The following is a 20,442-nucleotide window of genomic DNA, read 5'->3' as shown; positions in this document are numbered from 1 at the left end:
GCATAGCTAAAAAGACACAGCTTAAAAGTCACAGCTAAAAACACACCTAAAAAGGCACAGCTAAAAAAGATACAGCTAAATGCCACAGCTGAAAAAACACGGCTGAAAAACACAGGATAAAAAGACACAGCTAAAAAAGGCACAGATAAAAAGACACAGCTGAAAAAATCATAGCTAAAAAAGCCACAGTTTTAAAAAGTCACAGCTAAAAAAAATACAGCTAAAAGGGCACAGCTAAAAAAGACATGCCACCACCAGCTCGCAAAAGCTAATTTTCTATCTGACCGACAGTATGGATTCAGGCAATACTGTTTTACTGCAAATATTTTAACGGTTATCTCTGAAGGCATATACCATAAGGCGAGGGAAGCCAGGACTGTATCCACAAGGCAACCATTCGCCCACGCATGGAGTATTGTTGTCATATGGGAGGATGCATATACATGGGTCATATGAGGGAGGATGCATATACTAGGGTCCGAAAAAGAGTCTACCAATCTAACAGGTTCCTCACTGTCAACTAAGCTCCAACCTCTTTCCCATCGCCACAATGTTGCATACTTGTACCTGTTTTACGAGTATTTTAATCGAATTTGCTCTGACAAACTCAATACACTTGTGTTCCCTCAACGTGCATAACCCCGGTAAACCCGCTTAGCAACAAAATCCCACTCAGTCTGAAGGTGGCTACATTGAATAGATGTCATCTCTACTACATAATCGTTACCTGAATTGATTCTTACAATAAAAGTTTTAAAATAAAGCTGTAGTGTTGTTTTTTTAGGGTGACAAATTTATCGTTCTACACTGTAGTTGATGGTCTAGTGCAGCAAATCGAAAAGAAACTTCAGAACAAAGAACAGTCAGTTCAACAGGCGACGTATGTAAACTTCAACTAACTCACACAACGGGTGCACAATAGCGCAGTAAAAGTGAATGTGCCTGGTAATTTCCTCCCAGTCACCACATTGAAAACAACCTAGTGTTTCTGCTAAGCTCGCTGCTAAAGAATTGTTGTCAAGCCAGATTGCATTTCTTTTCATCACCCAGATGATTGGCGAAACACCTCAACTCAGGTGCTCGAGGTTAGATCAAGCTAATCCCACCCAATCCTTCCTTGAAGACCGAATGAGATCGTCTCGAACATATCCCCTCCCTTAGGTACGTACAAAATGAATGCCGATGCTCAAAATGTATAAACATTTTGACCCCTATCTTTACTTAAACATTCACCAAAAATCAGGAAATAAACCAATTTTAATGATTTTTTCAGTATTTATCAAATAATGATTGCGTAATAAATTTATTGTTATTTTATAGTTCAAATGTAATTCTCTCCCCACCCCTCCACCTCCGACAAAAAAAGCATTTGAATTTGTCATGTTTTGCCGCCCAAAGTTGAAAAAATGCTAGGCGTGACATGTCTTGTTGAATGCTAGGTGGCCAAGAAAAGGGTGCTCATTTTACATTAAATTTATATAGAAGTGATCCCCCACTTTAAAATGTTGATTTTTTTTTTTGTTTTGTTTTCAAATTTCTTTTTTCATATAATTTTTAAAGGCCATTTAAACGTATTCGGCAAAAAAGTAGATTTCCATTTAAGGTTAAAAGTAGATTTCCATTTAAGGTTAAACGATTTTTATTTATTAGGTGCGTACAAAATGAATGCCGATGCTCAAACTGTATAAAGATTTTAACCCCTCCCTTTACGTAAAAATTCACCAAAAATCAGGAAATTAACCAATTTTAATGAAATTTTCAGTATTTATCTAATAATGATCATGAAATATAACGAATCCATTATTTTTATTTGCATCTTAGTGAAAATGTATTATTTTGTTTAAACAAAAACATCTATACTAAAGTTATGGTTTTCAGTAGTAAAAAAAAAATGAATGAATTTATTTTTGTTTTTTTATGAAAATAACGCATCGTAAACAAAATAATAATTTTTTTCAGGAACATTAAGAAAAGGCCCTAAAATCCGTATCAACGAAATCGAGATAACTCAAACAAAAATGAATTTCTCGAACTACTGATATTATCTTTGAAATAAACATTTTTATTTAATAAATAATTAATCAAAATTAAGCTGAACTTGTCAGTTTCCGACCGAATGTCGCAGTGAAAACATTTTTTATTATAACTTTTTTTGTGTGTACAAATAGTTTTTCCTTTTGGAAATTAACTTTAGGCTGTAATCTTTCAAATACAATCAAATAAAATAGTTGGAAACCTACAAAAAAATATGATAAACCGGCTTTCAAAGCTATATCCCCCTGACCTCACTCCCGCACCATGGCCCGATATAATGCTTTACTGGACAACATTCGGGTGTCAAAGGGGATATCTTTTAAGTATATAACCAGAATATTTTAATGCGTATCAAGAAACAAATATCAAGAAATAACAAATATCAGCAGTAAAAAAAATATATAACAATACGAAACGTCGCTCAAATATTATTTACAGACCAGCCAGAATGAAAAGCTACAACATTTCATATCAGCGTTTTATCTGAACAATGAAACATGCTATAACTTAAGTGTTCGGATGATATTTTTGAAGAGGTGAATTTTGCTCAATTTTAAAACTGACCTTACGCAAACCTTTGCCTTTTTTGTGAGGCAAAGTTCAAAATGTCACAGGAGATTGTCAAAACACGAGGCGATTGGTAGTAAAACAGAGAATAATAAACGATCATATTTATTTATTGCGGACTATTATTCTCATCTTTATTAGTTGTTGTTTCACGACGTTTCGGCCAACTATTCCTCTGGCCTTCGTCAGGTGGTAACCGCGACGGATAGGAACTTCGAATCTCCTAACTGCATTCTCAGCAATCACTGCCATCCGTAGTTGTTGTCTCACCACGTTTTTGACCAAGTAAGCCTCTGGCCGGCTTTGAGTAGGATTGAAATAAATTAATATAAATAATACTCATCTCAATAATGAATTCCAATTAAAATAATATAAATAAACGACCGGAATATTTTTGCTAAAGGTTTTAATTACAAAAGAAAAGTAGATCAATGAGTTCCGTTATGCCAACTGTAGATGCCCCAGCATTTTCTAAAAAAATGACAACTGTTATAGTTTTTTATGTCTTGCATGGGGGTTACCACTTATCAAGGCCCGGACGTCACTCAAGGATAAGGGTTATTGAGTGTACAGTAGTCAATGGGATAATATTGTAGTAATCACTAGTAATGCAAATTTGGCAAATTGGATTACTTTAAAGGACGGTTCATCAAGAATTTGTTTATGTTGGACTTGAAGACAACCAAATTGTAGTAAGTTGGGAAACAAGCAAACGGAAGAGAGTTCCACAAACGTGCAGTTCTAAGAAAGAAGCTTTGTCCATGGAATCTACGTTTTGGTTTAGGAACAGATAAAAAGTGGGGGAAATTATTGACAGTGGTTTCAACTAGACGAGTGTTTTTCGTGAAAGATTGGCGATGGGGGACCAGAGATTGGAGCTCAGACGAGCACTTGCCATGAAAATAACGATAAAACAATAACAGGCTTGTAACATCTCTTCCGTAGGAAAGAGGTTGCAGGGAAGAGAAAAGGGCATCCCCCACTAAGCTATGAAGTCTATTTTTAACTCTATCAAGGCAGGATAAGCTGCTCCTAGCAGCTCCTGCCCAGATGTTTCAACAGTACTCCATCCTTGTCCGTACTTGGCTTTTATATAGATAGAGAATTGCATCAGCAGTTAGATATCTACTGGAGCGGTAGAAGGATCCCACCAAGACGAGGGCCGTCCATTTCACTTGATGCCAGATGGGGGATCAGAGCGTTGATGATGTAAAGATAGAAACTTGGTTTTAGATGCAGTAAAAGTAACCAGTCACCTCTTCCCCCATTGTACCTCTGTAAGATCAGAGGAGAGAGAATAGGATAGAGGTTTTCGTGTATGATGAAAATGAATATAGCAGGGGAAATTAGCGCAGACAAATAGTTTTCGAGATATAAATACCTGTATTATGCAATGTAATTTCGAGTAGTTTGAATTGGCCGCCATCTTTATTGTTTTAATGAAATGATTCAGTGAGCATGCGCAGACGAACTGTAAAGTTAAGTCTACGAAATGCAAACGTTTATGCAACGTCATTTCTAGCTAATTCCACAAAAAATACTTTCAAAAATTCAAATTCAAGAAAATTCGGGCAATGTGCACTGGTTGTCCAACCTGTTTATTCCTAAACTATTCTTGACATGGGGAGCTCGAAAATAAGAAAATGCTTTTCGGAATAAAGACCCCCCTCAACATCCCCATGTTAAGAACGGCTTTCGGAATAAACATCCCAAACATTCCTATATTAAGAACGGCTTTCGGAATTGCACTGAAAAGAAAAACCGAGGGCTTTCCGTTTTTTATATGCCGCCCGTTCAAACATGGCCGCCAGTAATTTACATTGCAAAATACAAGTATTTATATCGCAAAAACTATTTGTCTGCGCTAATTTGCCCTGTGATATTCGTTTTTAGAATACCCGAAAACCTTTAAAAGTCCTCGATTTTTCGAAAAATGTTGAGAAGTCTCCAGTTGGCGTAACAGAGCACATTAACAGAAAACTACAAGAAACAATAACGTGAGTAGACATTTAAATAGTGTTAGGTTGGGAAGATAATGTAATGAAGAAGTTAAGAATATAATTTACAACAATTTTATTTTTACTTATTAAATAATTAAAAACGAAAATATTTTGATAATATTTTGTTTCGTTTCATTTTCTCAGAGGTAAATATTTTTTTTTTTCATTTTATTACTTTATTTAAAACCAGCCAATCAAAATGAAGGTTTTCGGTTGTTGTTGTTGTTTTTTGTTTGTTTTTTTGTTTTTTCCCCTCTCCTGTTAGGCAACTTATTAACGTTGAGGGTCAAGTTACGACGAGGTTAAATAAGAAAACGTGTAGGCATTTCTATAAAACTATCTAGTTTCATTTATAATTCAACGCATTTATGATGGCAACGAAATAAAAAGAAATGACAAACATATGACATTGTGTTTTATTGTTAAGTCAAATTTGATCTGTTGTGAATGGATTTCAACATAAAAAAAAGGTTAAAACGCAGACCTGGTAGAAAGGATTTCCGTTAGGAATTGAAGTTCTAGATTTGTGACTGTATTTAGTTTATCCACTTTTCATGAAGGTATAACACGACGAAAACCCCATGGGCTGGGCGTGTCCGCCGGTATATGAGTTTGGGTTTAGGTGCTTCGCCTAAGAAAGTTCAACAGCTATTCTGCAAACCGGTGATTTGACCGAGTCACCACTTCTAGGGACTGAGGAGGCCTTCCTCTCCCGTTTGGTGTCAAAACGCATGAGGTCAGTGGCACAGGTTTACATATCGGAGTTTTCCTTCTCCTAGATTGATGACCTGACCAGATCTATGGGTCTATCAGGACCGAGAGTGCCTGGTTTCAAAGCCTGGTATTTCTAGTTCCCCGCATGGGTAGTTAGGATTAATCGAGTTAGTATCAAAGATAATTAGTATCTGCTTTGAAGTTACACTCCTCAAAATAGATTGGAAGATGAATTATTCACACGTTTTAAGTGAAAGTATGTATTAAGGTTAATTTTTACTAGGGTTCAGCAAGAATTACATATGGTTTGTGCATTAATAAGTATATTGGAAATTATAGTATAAAGATTTAGGGTAGGAAGTATGTTTTAGGTGTTAGTTTTCATGTAAAGACAATCACCAGTACTTTCATCCATCTAAGGGAAAGAAAGATAGAGAGTTGCTACTTAATATAGATATCTTTAAATCTTATTACCAACTATGGCTGATAAGTATCTCTTTTATAGATAATCTATAGAATATAAATAGAAGTTAAATTAATGCATGCCTTAGCAATAGAAATCTATAGATGTTTAGTACGTATCGATTGTGAAAAGGTCGGCCTTCTAAAGTTAAGTACCGGAAGCAAACCCCCTTTCTCAAAGTATGTGCTTTTATAGCAGCTTAGGGAGAAGAGCAATTGGTTAGCTGTCCAGTTGGAACGGGGGAGATGATATAATTTACAAGAATACAGTATTAATATACACTAGGATATACAGAGATTTGGTAGGGGTTAGTAGTATAAGGATTTGGAATACTGTTTCTCATGCGAAACAGACACAGGCAGTCGTCTTGGAGACAAAGTAACTAGCCCTTTCAATTCGACATTTAGAAAAGAATTTGTACCAGTATATTTTAGCATCATATTTAAGTAACCATATACGTACAGCCAGTATAGGTCTTATATTTAGACATACACCTAGTCAAGGAATGATAATTTATGATTTTCAAAAGAGTAAACTAGACACCTCAAAATCATGTGAACCTGATCTCATCCCAGTTATACTATCAAAAAAATGCTCTACTGAGGTTGCGCCAGTTCTCGCCAAACTCTTCAACAAATGCCTTAGCAAATTATGCTTTTCTGGTTGCTAGAAAACTGCTTCTGTGATACCAGTTTACAAGAATTCTGGCGAAAGAACTGACCCATTATATTATCGCCCTATTAGGATCCTCCCTCTTTTCGCCAAAATATTTGAGTCCATGATTAATCAAGCTCTAGTCGACCACCTCACAGTTGCTAAACTTCTGTCCGACCGTCAATATGGATTATTGCAAGCTCGTTCTACTGCAGATATTCTAACCGTAATCTCTGAAATACGGTTAGAATATTTAATACCATGCACTGAATAAGATAGAAGGGGGGCAGTAGCCCTATATATTTAAGGCTTTTGACAGGGTATGGATGATGGTCTTCTCATGAAAGTTAGATCTTATTGTATTACTGGACGAAGACTCAACATAAATTCTTATATATATATATATATATATATATATATATATATATATATATATATATATATACATATATATATATACATATATATATATATATATATATATATATATATATATATATATATATATATATATATATATATATAAAAGGCAAATGCGTCACGCACATTTTTGTATATCTAAGAAAGACTTTTTTCACCGGAGTTCTCGGGGAGGGGTACTATGTCTTAGAACTGTTTATATGCCCCCTAGATCATAATATGTACGATTTGCGAATGCGCGTCACGTCTAGATTTATTTACATCGACTTTTACAAAATTCTTACTATTTCAGCTGGCCTCGTGTGTGTTGGGCTTTTTTTATATAAAAAGCGAAACTAAATCTAAGGCGAAGGCAGTTGTTCCCGCCCTCGTGCCGGAAACGTCCAGAAAGCAATCAGCTTTTGATCAATGCGGGGGGAACTCCTTATATCAGACAATTGCTATTTCATTGGACACTCCCCTTTTTTATAGGGAGCTGGTTCCCCCCTCCCCAAACATCTGGGGGAAACAAAAACGAAAACCAAGAACACTGAGTTTAATGCGGTATTTCTATTTAAGCTTAATTAATTCGCGCACCTGTCAATTTCTGCCTCGTGGTAAAAGTTAACTACGCGATTTCTATGGCGTGATATTTAACCTCATTTTTTAATACTTAAATAAATTCCAACGTCTTTCTGATGATCTCCCTTGCTGGCCGAGCGGGTAAACGTGTAAGGTTTCTATCACGTTTTCTTTTTTTCCATTTTCGCCTCAAGGCTCCTGGTTCGATCCTACCTACCTACCAAAACTTTTTTGTGACCCCCCAACACACATCATCTACAGACACCCAGGTAACGCTGGGTACTCCCGATAGTCTTTAATAAGAGAAGAATCCAGGTTGTCCTCAATGGCCGTATTTCTAAAGAATATGATATAAATGCGGGAGTACTACAAGGGGCGATCCTTGAACCTTTATTATTCCTAATATTCATAAATGACCTCCCTGATAAAATTGTCTCTGAGATGGGGATATTGGCTGACGACATCACGCTCTATAACAGGCACGGGGGAAAAACTAATGGACACATACCCAAGGCAATGGCGAAACCCCTAGGAAGACATCCAATCTGTAGTGGAATGGGCACAAAATGGATGGTAACGTTCGGTGCTGCCAAGAATAAGCTCGTTTCCTTCAATAATTACAAGAAACCTTCTCAATCATCAATGTCTATGGCTAAAGATACATTACCTGAAAGTACTTCATTCAAACTCCTCGGCTTAAAGTTCACAGATACATTGAAAGCATTGCCGAGACTGATGCGAAGAAGGTGGACTCTCTTTACCGTGCTAGAAAGTTAATTACGCGTGAAAGTATCATTTACCTCTATAGGGCCACCATTCGCCCATGTATGGAATATTGCTGTCATATTTGAGCTGGTGCATCTGCTACTAGTCTCTCACTTCTTGAAAAGTTCCAAAAGAGAGTCAAGAACCTGATAGCTCCTGAACTGTCATCTAAGTTTCAGCATCTGTCCTATCGACGAAATGTTGCATTCTTCTGCCTGTTCTACAAGTATTTTAATGGTGGATGCTCCGACGAACTACAAGCCCTTGTACCACTTCGACGTAAATACTCCCGACAAACCGGACAATCAGCAAAGTCCCACCCCTACACAGTAGAGATCCCTAAATGTAAGAAAGCATCATACTCTAATAGTTTCTTTCCTAGAACTGCTAGACTTTGAAATTCCTTTCCGGGTTCCTGCATCCCCAACTGTACTGACATGCTGAAGTTCAAGTGTAATCTAAATAGACTTCTTACTGCCCAACTCCTTACATAGTATACCTGCAACTTATGCCCCCGATAGTAGCCCCTACATCAAAGTGGGACTGTGCTTTGTTTAGAATAAAAAATATAATTTAAAAAAAGCTATTATGGTCACCCCGAACAACTTTTACAACATGAGAGTTTCGCCTTGATGGTCTACGCGGGGAAAGGGTTTGATGGCGGATTCTGGTTGTTCTGTTTCAACAAGAAAAGTCGCAAGTCCAGGGAAATAGGTGCGGCTACACGCCACGTTGTGATTTGTTGTTGATCCACGGGCCACAACCCTCTCTCGGCGCTGAGTTAGGCACTCCTCTTCCGATAGATGTCTCCTGAAAAATAACTCAAGTTGACCGTCCGGTCCGGTAGCAATGTTAAACAACAATAAATTTTTATAAAAATTAGTTATCAAAAGAGGCCAGTAATTGTTTGGAGAGCTGAACACAGAGAAAATGAATAAACCAATGGATAAAGAAAAGCCGTAAAAGTTTCTACTAATACAAAGCATTGTTATACATTTGCTGATGGAGTATTAACTTAGCGATTACTTGGATATCATGCGGATAACCTTTACGTCTGGCATGAAAGGCTTCCCATGAAAATGAAATCATGCGGTATTTCTGGTTGAATACCTAACATAAACAAATTCTTCGTTGACAAAAAAAAAACTTCAGATTGTCATCCATAGTCATATATCTTGTTTTTTAGTTTTATTCACCCCAAACAAGATATATTGCTACCTGAAACGTAAGGGTCATTGTTTGGGATCGCGTCTAATAGAGGAATGTGGTGAGTTAAAAAGCAAAATGTCTGTTGACATTACATTTAAACTTCAGCGGGTTGGTGTAGTCAGGGAAGTAGAAAATCGGGTGGTTATTCAAAACTCCAGCATCCCGAGAAAAGAAAGTATTCCTGTAGGTTTACCGGCATCTAGGGACCTCAAAAGTGGAGGGATGGGGTTTTCTGTTGATCGGGTTAGTCAGGAGTATGTTCATCGAGGTAGCACAAGATCAACAGAGCACATCTCATGAAAGTATTTGTAAAACAGACACAGAGACGAAACATTGCGACGAGGGGACAGAAGTTGGAGCTTGGCCGATAGTGTGGGAGCTATTTAATGTGAGACATTTTTGGATAGCATCTAAGATTGAGAGTCTAGTCAGATGAAAAAACTATCAATAATTTTCCTCACTCTTTATCTCTGCCTAATTCTAAACGTAGATTCCATGAACAAAGTTTCTTTCTTAGAACTGCACGCCTGTGGAACTGTCTTCCGATTGACTGCTTTCCAGCTGACTACAATATGGTTGTCTTCAAGTCCAACGTAAACAAGTTCTTGATGAGCCGTTCCACTTAAGTTAAAAAAATTTACCGAATTTCCATTACTAACGATTATTATATTGTCCAATTGACTACTGTACACTCTTTAACCTTTATCCTCGAGTAGCGTCTGGGCCTTGATAAGTGGTGATCCCTATGAAAAAAACTAAGATATAGGATAGTGTCTGGTACAAGTAATTTACTAGCACGGTAGAGGGAGCTTTTTGCAGCAGTCTTGGCAATGTCCTGAATGTATTTTTCCAATTTATGGTGCCTGTAAATGTGAAGTTGAGGAGTTTGAAAGATGCGCTCTTAGATAGGGTGTTATTTATGATGACAATCATTGGTTGAGAAGGATTTTTGTAGTTGTTAAAGCAAAAAATTTAGTTTTAGTGTCGTTAAATGTCACCAACCATTTATGTACCCATTTCACTACTGACTGCAGGTTGTTTACTAACGTTTTTGCCATTCGTTAAATATATGTGCATTCGCTTTTCTTTTTATGTCTATTATAGAGCGTAGTGTTATCAGTAAATGTACATGTGACACCAAGTGTCCTCCGCTGTACAATTTACTACCCTAACGTTATGTACCGTTATGTTTCATCTTTTACGCATTAGTGCTTGTCCATGAAGTGCGCGCGAGTTCATAAGTATATATAAAGTACAAACATAACTCCAAACATAACTCCATAAGTATATATAAAGTACAAACATAACTCCAAACATAACTCCATAAGTATATATAAAGTACAAACATAACTACAAACATAACTCCATAAGTATATATAAAGTACAAACATAACTACAAACATAACTCCATAAGTATATATAAAGTACAAACATAACTACAAACATAACTCCATAAGTATATATAAAGTACAAACATAACTACAAACATAACTCCAACTGTGTGTGTGTGCGTGTGTGCGTGTGTGTGTGTGTATGTGTATGTATGTATGTGTGTGTGCGTGTGTGTGTGTGTGCGTGTGTGTGTGCGCGTGTGTGTGCGCGTGTGTGTGTGTGCGCGCGTGTGTGTGTGCGCGCGCGTGTGTGCGTGTGTGTGTGCGCGCGTGTGTGTGTGTGTGTGCGCGTGTGTGTGTGTGCGCGTGTGTGTGTGCACGCGCGTGTGTGCGTGTGTGTGTGCGCGCGTGTGTGTGTGTGTGTGTGTGTGTGCGCGCGTGTGTGTGTGTGCGTGTGTGTGTGCGTGCGTGTGTGTGTGTATGTGTGTGTGCGTGTGTGTGTGCGTGCGTGCGTGTGTGTGTGACTATTATTACCCTATAAGCCCACAGGTCCACATCTACATCTAGTTGAGGCTGTGATCGTTCGCCACTTGATCAATTCATTTCCCTACCTGATCCGAGTCACGAACTGTTTTCAACTTTGAACATCAGTCAACTGTAGTGTTGTAATCTAGACTACTAATCGTCGTCAACTAGACACAATCGTAAAACATCGCAAAACACTAGCCTCTGCAAAGTGCTCCCTACCGTCATAAGCCATAGCCTCCATCCAAAATGCTTGCGAACTAATTCTATGGTTCCGTCCTTTTCTCGCCGTCAATGCCACACCTTGATAAACAATCCCATGTTAACCTTCTTTTGTCTACCCCGTTGGATAATTTCTATCTATTGTTTTGTCACCAACCTTATTTTCTTATTTATTATATCATAATCCCTTCCTCTTATTTCTAACACGGGAAGGTACGCCGATAGTAAAACATACCCAACTCAAACACAACTTTATCAAGAAGGTAATTTATAAATAGCAGGAGTAATAAAGAGCCAGGGATCGATTCTTGTGTTACACCTACATAAATATCATGGTGCGTAGACAGCTTGGATTTTTCTTTTGTCTAAAAAGGATCTGATTATATTAAGTATTCGTTCTGAAATACCATGTAACGTGGCTGTTACGGCCGAACCGTGTTCGTTACAGATCAAGCATATCTCGGACCCCCACGCTGTCTGGCACCGTCGAAAAGGAACGACCAAACAAAAATAAAGAAATTCGACTCGGCTTTTCTTTCCTGTTTTAACGAAAAGCATTTATTTCTATGACTTTCAGAACAATTCTATGACTTTCAAAACAATGCATCTTTTCGCCGGTCGTATCCAGCCATTTTTCGTCTTCGACTTTGCACGTCTATATTTTTCAACGCGCACTTTCTTTCCCACAACCACGTGATGTCCTTTTTTCGTTGTTCTTGCCACCAAGCCAGCGCATGTTTCCTAATTTGCATATGAGCTATTTTCGGTTACTGCTGCTAACATCATCGCACGTCAGCTATCCTAGAGCTCCTGCTGATATTTTCCTGCGCGCTCATACGCGCTCTGTTACAACCATTCTTGGCCTTCGGGACAAGATCAAAGTGTAGTATCTGTTCCGGCAGATGCTGCACTTAAGATAATTTGTACCAGTCAATGGAGGGGAAACCCTCTATACTGAGACAATTATTATTTTTGGTAACCAGAGTGACCCCTTTAAGGGGAGCTGGTTTTTACCTCACATTAAAAACGGCCTTGTGCCTAATTTGCTCAGTGGGGGAGCAAATAAATACGATCTGTTCCGGCAGATACTGCACTTAAGATAATTTGTACCAGTCAATGGAGGGGAAACCCTCTATACTGGGACAATTATTATTTTTGGTAACCAGAGTGCCCCCTTTTTGCCTACTTTTAGGGAGCTGGTTTTTACCTCACATTAAAAACGGCCTTGTGCCTAATTTGCTCAGTGGGGGAGCAAATAAATACCATCTGTTCTTCAGATGCTGCACTTCTATTTCTTGTTCTCTTTCGGTGGAGGAGAAATCCTTCACGACTGAGACAATTTTTATTTTTGTACCTTTTCTCCACGTTAAAAAACGACCCTGGTGTCTAACTCTGTCCCGTGGGGAGGCATAGTAAATAGGTACAACCATTCTTGGCCTTCGGGACAAGATCAAAGTGTAGTATCTGTTCCAGCAGATACTGCACTTAAGATAATTTGTACCAGTCAATGGAGGGGAAACCCTCTATACTGGGACAATTATTATTTTTGGTAACCAGAGTGACCCCTTTTAGGGGAGCTGGTTTTTACCTCACATTAAAAACGGCCTTGTGCCTAATTTGCTCAGTGGGGGAGCAAATAAACACCATCTGTTCTTCAGATGCTGCACTTCTATTTCTTGTTCTCTTTCGGTGGAGGAGAAATCCTTCACGACTGAGACAATTTTTATTTTTGTACCTTTTCTCCACGTTAAAAAACGACCCTGGTGTCTAACTCTGTCCCGTGGGGAGGCATAGTAAATAGGTACAACCATATTCATGAGAAGGACTTCATGCCAGTCCTTGTCAAAAGCTTTGGATTTATCAACGGTGTTATACGTTGCTTGCCTTTCTCGTCCGTTTATGCGTTAAGAGATGACGGTTAAAATATTCGCTGTAGAACGGGCTTGACTAAATCCACACTTGTTCAGAAATAAGCATCGCATTTACAAGACGATGCACTGTTTCCAACACACTAATTTTGTCTTTTTCCTGCATTTCCTCCTGGACTTCGAATTAATGATAAGATTATTAAAGGGGTGTACATTTTTGCATTTGTATCGAATATTACTTTTATTTATTGTTTGTGCATAAACACTGAATACATCACTTCGAAGATGTAATAAAATAATACAAAATAAAGTTTAAACGTTATTTATAAATCTAATATTTACAGAGAATCACAATTAATAATAAATATCAGGGCGTCTCCATTTACGTTGAACATCCACAGAATACCGGTATCAATATATCACATATGAAAAAGTCCGCTGCGGAATTCCCACATGCCTCTCTAATAAATTATAAGTATTAATTGTGATTCTCTGTAAATATTAGATTTATGAATAACGTTTAAACTTTATTTTGTATTTCCCTTCAGTTAAAATCGAAACCGAAACCAAAACTTATGAATAATTCTTGGTAAAATTATTTATTACAAGAAATGGAAGGTCATTACAATTAAAAGCTAGTCACTCGGAAGACAAAAGATACAGGCTAACACAAAACACCGCACACGCTGTCGTATTAATACATAGATAAATATTAAATGTAATGTGAACAAACATCTCGCTGCTCAACTTCCCATAGTGCTCTATTAAACATGATCTCAAATAGTAGCTCCTTATGTTCAAGTAGCAATACGCCTTTCTATGTAATTTTTTTTTATATTTAACGCAATATCAATTACTGACGAGGCAACAAAATAATTACTAAACTATATACATCCTTATTATCATTGCGAGTCAAGTTACCAAAAAATGTACATAAGAAAATGCGTGGGGTTTTATCAAACATGTTTTATATAGGTCAAACAATTTATTTAACAAAAGAGATTTAGTTTCATTTTTAATTCAATTCCTTCGTTCCACTCTGATGGCGTCGAGGTATTAATGCGAAAAGCAATGGCCAACGTTGGCAACGCGCATTGTAGCCTTTCTTTCTCACTCTTGAATCTGGGTTTGGCAATAATATAAAATACCGCAAATAATACACATGTATCTATGAACATTTATATATATATATATATATATATATATATATATATATATATATATATATATATATACATATGTATGTATGTATGTATGTAATTTGATAACAACTGTATGTATGTATGTATGTATGTATGTATGTATGTATGTATTTAAAGGCTGGTTGTAGCCTAAAACGGCATACGGACACTCAATGAGGACTGATGCAGATATGGGCGTCAATGGAAATAAAGGCTCTGGAACATCCAAGGTCTGGACCGGCAGGTGTTCAGGGCACCACAGCATGGACCCGGTCATCAGCAGATGTGCAGGACTGTAAAGGTTCATAGAAGTGACCGCCCGGCACGTGCTGTTAGTGGCGCTCATGTCTGCCTCATTTCAGCCGGAGATGTATTAAGGAATGGCAATACTCGAGAACGAGTTTGCTGCCATCATGTATGTATGTATGTGTGAACACAATTATTCATTTCTCTCTCTCTCTCTCTCTCTCTCTCTCTCTCTCTCTCTCTCTCTCTCTCTCTCTCTCTCTCTTATTTTACAACCTCAAGTGTTAACTTAGACCATTACGATCGTTTCAGCAAAAAATTTTCTGTTTGTTTCCTCAGATGATACGAAGCTAGAGTGATTAGAAAAAGAAAAAATGATTGGGGGAGGCTTAACTCATGGGAAATCTATGAAGAAGACTTTATAAATAGAAAGAATAAAAAGGGATAGAGGAAAATACATGAAACGAAAGGACTAACATGAAAGAAGAAGAGGGAAAGAAAAAGGGAAGGAAGAAAACATACTAGTGTGTCTTGGAAACTGGTTAGTTGGGTTAAAAGATAGCTGGTGTAGGGTTAATATATATATATATATATATATATATATATATATATGTGTGTGTGTGTGTGTGTGTGTGTGTGTGTGTGTGTGTGTGTGTGTGTGTGTGTGTGTCCAGGAAACGATAAATTTGTCGTCCTAGAAAAGACGACATGATTCCATTTCAGTTTTATGAGATTCGGTTTTCTTTTTTGTTGCAGACCATCTACTAGTTGGCCAGTTGTGTACAAACTGTATGCGTATATATATTTATATATACATATATTATTTATATATAAATTTAATTTAATTTAATTTTCTATGTTTATTACTTATAGCAAATAAGGTGCAAACCTTTTATAATATTTGCTAATATTTTCCTCCGAGATGTATAAACATCGAAAACTCATGGGTAAAGGAAATATGCTCTTTGTCTTGCATACAATAAAATTTCTATATTTGAAATTTAACTTTTTCAAATCACAAATTTTAAATTCCTAAATTATGCTATATATATATATATATATATATATATATATATATATATATATATATATAGTGAATGAATGACAAAAGACTAAATTCCAAAGTTCATGGTGTTAACCATCTTATAATTTATTCTTTTAATTCAGTTGACATTTACAATTTTTGACACCATCTGTTTCGTAGCACAAAATCAATAACTTAATTATTATATCAATCAGTGAATCTATTATGCTCTTAACTCATCAGAATAAATAGCAATAATCAATCTAGAAGCCATTTTGAATGTATGTATATATATATATATATGTGTGTGTGTGTGTGTATTTGTGTGTATATATATACATATATATGGACAAAAAACTTTGTAAAGTTAATTTTTGAACGCCCTATATATATATATATATATATATATATATATATATATATATATTTACCTTATAATATGTATATATGTATATATATATATATATATATATATATATTTACCTTATAATATGTTTCCATTACGCCATTTTGAATTTATATATATATATATATATGGCGTAATGGAAACATATTATAAGGTAAATATATATATATATATATATATATATATATATATATATATATATATATATATATATTGGGCGTTCAATAATTAACTTTACAAAGGTTTTTGTCCATATTTATTAGATAAATTAAACAATACAGATCACCCAAATGTCAATATGTACATAAGTATCAGCAGATTAAAAATCTCCAAACTTTATTCAATGTAACCGGCCTGTGCCTCAATAATCTGCTCCAAACGTTTGATGAATGCTCTACACGAGTCGCGATTTATTTTTAGTGGCATTTTTCACTTAATTTCTTCTTCAGAGCTTCCGACCTATATGGTGAGAAGCTGAGACTTTACACTCAAGGAGAGACCAAATATTTTGATCTCACCAATTGATTTTCACCGTTTGACTGCTCTCCACACTTGTTCAACTATGCTCCAACCCTTGTCCCTCGCCGCACTTTTGTGCCTGTTTTATGAATTAATTTAATGGAATGTTGTGCCTGTTTTATGAATTAATTTAATGGAATGTTGTGCCTGTTTTATGAATTAATTTAATGGAATGTGCTCTTATGAACGCGTTGCACTTGTGCCTCCCTGACGTCCATATCTCCGACAAACCCGCTTAGCAACAACGACTCTCGCTTGTTGGTGTCCTTAAATACCAGAAAGCTTCCTCAAAGAGCTAGACTTTGGAATTCCCTTCCTGCTACCTGCTTTCCTGACTATACTGATATGCGGAAGTTTTAATGTAACGTAAGCCAACATCCTGTAAAACCTTTCTAGGTATGGTCCCAAATATTAGCCCGTTACGTTCAAGTGACGATATGCCTTGTTAGAGGTGAACGTGAGTAAAAAAAAAAAATTAAATAATAAAAAAAAACGTAAACATATACAATAGTATTACTATATTCAAAATATCCAAACTTTATTAAATGTAACCGGTCTTTGCATCAATAACCAGCTGCAAATATTTTTCATATATACGAGGGGCGTGCGATAAGTAATGCCCCTGACCCGCTTCTAGTTGTCTGATCTAGCTGAATTTTTGCATGTGCAATGAGTTATATCTCTACGGGTTATGTGGCAAATTACAGCTCTGAACTAATTGTGGTTTCTGTTTTACAGGTGTTCGAACTGAGTCAGGTATAAAATGGAGCCTGTTGAATGTCGAGCAGTGATCCGGTTTTTGAATTTGAAAGGACGCACACCACAGGAGACTTTTGATGAAATGAAAGAAACTTATGATGATAATGCCCCATCATATGACCTTGTAAAACACTAGCATCGTGAATTCAAACATGGCCGGAAGTCTGTGGAAACAGCTCCCAGACCTGGTCGCCCCCCTTCTGACATTGATGAGGCATCTGTCCGTCAAGTTGAGGCTACCAGTTTGGCTGATCGGCGCATTACTATTCGCCAAATAGCCCAAGATGTCAAGATTAGTACAGGGTCTGTGGAAATTATCATTCATGACCATTTGCATATGCATAAGGTGTCTGCCAGATGGATTCCCAAGTTGCTCACACCATTCCAGAAGCGAGAACGCGTCGAGTGCTCGAGGATGAATTTGGAGATGTGCCAAGGAGATGAGTCAAAGTTTTTCAAAAGACTGATTACACAGGATGAAACCTGGGTCCATCACTATGATCCAGAAACCAAAGCCCAGTCAATGCAGTGGAAGCACTTAGACTCACCACCTCCAAAGAAGGCAAGGGTGCAGCCCTCCGCTGGCAAGGCCATGCTCACAGTCTTCTGGGACCAGGACGGAGTAGTGATGACAGATTTCCTGGCAAAGGGTACCACAATTATAGGAACCTATTATGCTTCACTTTTGAGGAAATTAAGGGAAGCTATCAAAATCAAGAGACAGGGCAAGATCAGCAAAGATACCCTCCTCCTGCAGGACAACGCTCCGGTCCACAACTCGCATGTCGTCAGATCAGAAGCACGGGCGTGTGGTTATGAAATTCTTCCCCATCCTCCCTACTCTCCTGACATTGCACCCTCTGATTTTCACCTCTTCCCAACCATGAAGTTATTTTTGAAAGGAAAGCGTTTCCCAGATGATGCAGACTTGATTTCTGAAATCACGTCGTGGTTGGAGGACCAACCTGGGATGTTCTACAAAAACGGTCTCCAGAGCTGCATCAAACGATGGGAGAAATGCATAACTCTGGGTGGTTCCTATGTAGAGAAAGACTAATAACTGTGCCAAGCTTCGTTGCTCTACTGCTATGGGAGTGGCTTATTACTTATTGCACGCCCCTCGTATATATATATATATATATATATATATATATATATATATATATATATATATAGAGAGAGAGAGAGAGAGAGAGAGAGAGTCTTATTTAAAGTATTCCAAATTTTACTGGATTTATATAATTGAAAATTCAGTAATCGTTCATAAACCAATAAGGTTTAAGGCAAAAAGAGATGACTTAAGCTGTAAGTTACAAAAGTATCATTTCATAATTGAGCATTCATATATTGTTTTAACAAAAACAAAAACATCAAAAAATGGATTGATAGCAACAACTAGTGTATTTCAATGTTACTTACAATTGTTTCAAGACTATTTGGACAAATTCAAACACTATGTCGTTTGAAAATTTTCACAAGAACAGCCTTTCGTCAGACTTGTTGAATAAAAAACACTTTAACAATGAAACATTATGGAAACCATTTCCCTTATAAGGAAGAGAAAACAAGCGAAAATATTTTACCTATATCACATTCTTGCAATATATGTGTGCGTGTGTGTGTGTGTGCGTGTGTGTGTGTGTGTGTGTGTGTGTGTGTGTGTGTGTGTGTGTGTGTGTGTGTGTGTGTGTGTGTGTCTTACATGAGTCAAGAATGATTTATTGTAGGATTTTGATAGCCCATTCATCATTTAATTACTTCTTCCGTGCCTCCAAATTGGTATGGTGGGAAGTTGATACTGTACTCTACACGATAAACCCGATATGTTTATCTCACTAGTTGATTTGAAACGTTTTAGTGCTCTCCGCATCAACATGCAGTTCACATTTAAGGTATTCGCAATGTCTTCTGTTGACTTTCCGGATTTGAATAGCTCTAAAATGGCAATTCGTTTCGCTAAAACCATGGGACATATTGTCAAAAGTAATCAAGTTAAACTTTATCCATATATACTTGAAAAAGATCAAAATTCATGAAAATTCACTAAATATAGATAATAATAGAAAGTTTTAACGGTAAATACTGAACACCCTGTATAATACCAACTCTATTAATATCTTTATCAAAACCAACCAAATTTTAGAGTTGAAGAAAAGGCAAATATAAGCATCATCCCATAGATACTAAATTCATGTTGAGCGTAATAGTAGAATTAAATTTATTATATGCTATAAGAAGTTCAGAACTATAAACCTCATAGGTTAAGACAAAGTCTCCCCGGCTATAAAACATTAGAGCAAACCAATGTTGTGATTAGTCCAAATGCCCTCTAGGAGAATGTAACTCCCAAAATATACATCAGAATAATACATACATTGGACATACAACGACAACAATGTTCAGCTGACTTACAATGCATTAAAACAACACCCGCACCATATAGCAGCAGTTAATAAAAGAACATACCTGCCCCCTTCCAATCTTAGACAAATCCTTGTTGATAATACAAAAATTGTACAAAAACAATTTTAAAAAGTTAAAAATTCTCGAAACATCTTACATTAATATTACTATTAATAACATTAATATTACTATTAATAACATTAATATTACTATTAATAACATCGCATTCGAGAAGAACAAAAACGTATTAAAATGTCTGTAATATTGAAGCAAAGACTCGTTGGTTTTACTTTTTAATCGACTAAATTTTTAACCGACTTTTTAATCCGCTATTTTTATACTTTTAACTACTCATAACTACTACTACTTGAATTTATGTGAGTAAATTAAGTAGTTATATAAATATATATATATATATATATATATATATGTATATATATATATATATATATATATATATATATATATATATATATATATATATATATATATATATATATATATATATACGCTCTTATTTTTCGGATTTTCCTTTTAATTTAGCACTCTCCTGGATTCATTTTTCCTAAAA

This window comes from Euprymna scolopes, chromosome 8, assembly GCF_053919585.1.
Source record: "Euprymna scolopes isolate OS-2025 chromosome 8, ASM5391958v1, whole genome shotgun sequence".
Lineage (NCBI taxonomy): Eukaryota > Metazoa > Mollusca > Cephalopoda > Sepiida > Sepiolidae > Euprymna > Euprymna scolopes.
The sequence above is the reverse complement of the archived record's forward strand: the minus strand, read 5'-3'. Positions refer to the sequence as shown.